The 2,543-nt window shown below is 37.5% G+C and overlaps 1 protein-coding gene across 1 annotated transcript in view; it reads right to left on the bottom strand.

Moving 5' to 3' along the window:
• The window catches only part of clmpa (CXADR like membrane protein a), a 100,419-nt gene that overhangs the window by 9,352 nt on the left and 88,524 nt on the right, over positions 1-2,543 (bottom strand). The window lies entirely within an intron of this gene.

Below are 2,543 nucleotides of genomic sequence, written 5' to 3'. Positions count from 1 at the left end.
ACACACACACACACACACACACACACACACACACACACACACACACACACATTCTGAAATCATTCCCCTGAAAGAACCAATCCGGCCTGCCTTGTTGCATGATCCAAAATTTCTTCCACACTTGCCATTTTCAGCGTGTAGCTCGCTAACTCAAAGTTTTGTTGTTGTTACCCTAATTAAAGGGATTATGAGAACGGCAACACAGAAATCAGAAGGTGAGAGTTAGGGTGATATCACCCGCATGTCTGGCTCTATCCTGGAAATGTACTTCCGTTCATCCCGACTACTGTCCGTCTGAATATACCTGTTTTCACCTTCTATTTTAGCCTCCCACTGAAAAACCCAGTCTGCTCTGTTTGGCTAGCGAGAAAATGATGGCCCACCTTAACAAATGTAGTTCTAAAGCCGTAGATGGTGATACTCAGATGGGGGGCAGTAGATTCTAATCTGCCTGCATGTGACAAAGGAAGGGGAGCCAAATCTGAATGGCTTGTTGAATCCCACTTTTTCCAGCATGGCAGCCCATGAAAAAAGGACTGGTATGTCTTAATTTATAGTTTGTGGGTCGGTAGGCACACCAATGTTTGGAGGACTTAATAAGTGAGCTTTTTATACGTCCTCTTTAAAGTTTTTAGGAAGACCATCAAACTATGCAACACATAGAAAAGTGTAATGCAATGTATTGAAAAATTAACATTTAAGTTTTTATAATTTTATTAGTATTTTTATTAGTATGATATAGTATTTTTTTTAAATCACATAGAACCTACATGATGCTGTTTTTGGATCATCTTTAATGTGAGGTGAAAATGCAGTAACTACAAAAATAAACAAATATAATTCTGTAGTTGTCAAAATACAAACAGATTCCAGTCTTTAAGTTTATAACTAATATGTAGTAATGTCTGTTTTGTAGTAGACTTTGGCAAACTCTTATATTTTCAAATCATTCAATCAATTGTGGTTACTTGAGATTGCTAGTAGGTGATCTGATCACCAGTCTGACAGGCTGGCTAAATTGACATGTTATTAACATATTATACTGTATATATATATATTTCACTATTATCAATGACACTGGCTTGGCTGTGTCTAACAAGGTGTCTAACATTATCTGCTGCTGTTCTCGTTTTTATGAATCCAGTATGGTCAGATTTCACTAATTTTGACATATGGGACTCTAAACGACAGACTAGGAGCTTTGCAAACTATTTTAAATTAGAGTTTAGGAGACTTAGAGGTCAATCCCTAGAACACTCTGTAGGATCCTTCTTCTTTTTCAAGAGTAAGGAAATCAAGGCTGTGTTCACATTCCTTGAGGGTTGACCTTTTTCAACAAAGAAGTTAATCATGTCTAGAAGGAAAGGGCCCAATTGTTCCCAAAAAGTTACATAAAATTCAGGGAGAATCCAACCAAAGCCCGGTCATTTTCCTTTTTGCATATTCTGTACTGCCAACTCAGTTCTTCTAAAGTTGAGGCAAGTCAAGCTGATTTAACCACCCATCACAGTGGGTTTTATCCAGAGTGACCTCAGATTCATACAGATTGGAATTAAATGTCTATTTTGACAGTTCTAAAAAAATTTGAAAATTTGAAATCTGAAAATTTAATAGCAGGAATATCTGCAAAATGGTTATTGGACCTTAATCACATGGCAAACCAATGTCTAGGTCATTCTATGGATGAGGAACTCAGATTTCTGTTTCAGATTGTTGTTTATTTCTTCCTTGACTAGTGATCGTTCTAAAGCTATTTGATCTGTAAAATTATTTTGCAACAATGAATCTAATCTGGTGAACTCAGCTTCAAGGTTTTGCATCTGGTCTAGTTTTGCGCACATTAGAACAGAATAGTATGGTATTGTTCCTAACAAAACCTTTTATATCCTGGGGTCTTCTACAGAGCCAACATTAATTTCTGTAAATATCTGGAATTCTGCAATAGGATTCATTTTTCAGTAAAGAAGTGTTGAAATGCCATCTAACCGCACAAATGTGAATGAAATAATTAAGGGGATGTAAAAAGAAAATTTATTCTGGAAAATTATTTATGTTATTATTTAAAGAAATAGTCCTTACAGGTGGGATTAACTGCACGCCAAATATCTATAAGCCCCAAACTGCTGGCCCATGATTTCAGAGCGTATGCAGCCTGAGCCTGGTCCCCAGTGGCCTTTGAGTTTGACCCATCAATATTTGGGTCCCACACATCATTACAATCTGCACCAACAATAAAAGAACAGCCCGTTAACTCCAGCATTTGTTTGGTGAGTGTATTATAGAAATTGCCATCAAAAACATTTGGCGAATAAACTGACACAAGGGCAATTTTCCTGGCACCAAATTCTGTTGTGGAGACCACAATCCTGCCTGTGTCATCTGACCAAGAGCACTTTAAAACTTTAAGTGGGAGGTTCCATTTGACAATAATGGCCACTCCTTTTGTTTTTGAGCTTGCCGAGGAGGATGAAATTGTATGATAGCATCTATTGGCTACACGGCTGGTATCCGCCTGCAGCAAATGTGTCTCCTGTAATAATGCA

Source organism: Etheostoma spectabile, unplaced genomic scaffold, assembly GCF_008692095.1.
Source record: "Etheostoma spectabile isolate EspeVRDwgs_2016 unplaced genomic scaffold, UIUC_Espe_1.0 scaffold393, whole genome shotgun sequence".
Taxonomy (NCBI): Eukaryota; Metazoa; Chordata; class Actinopteri; order Perciformes; family Percidae; genus Etheostoma; species Etheostoma spectabile.
The sequence above is the reverse complement of the archived record's forward strand: the minus strand, read 5'-3'. Positions and strand labels throughout refer to the sequence as shown.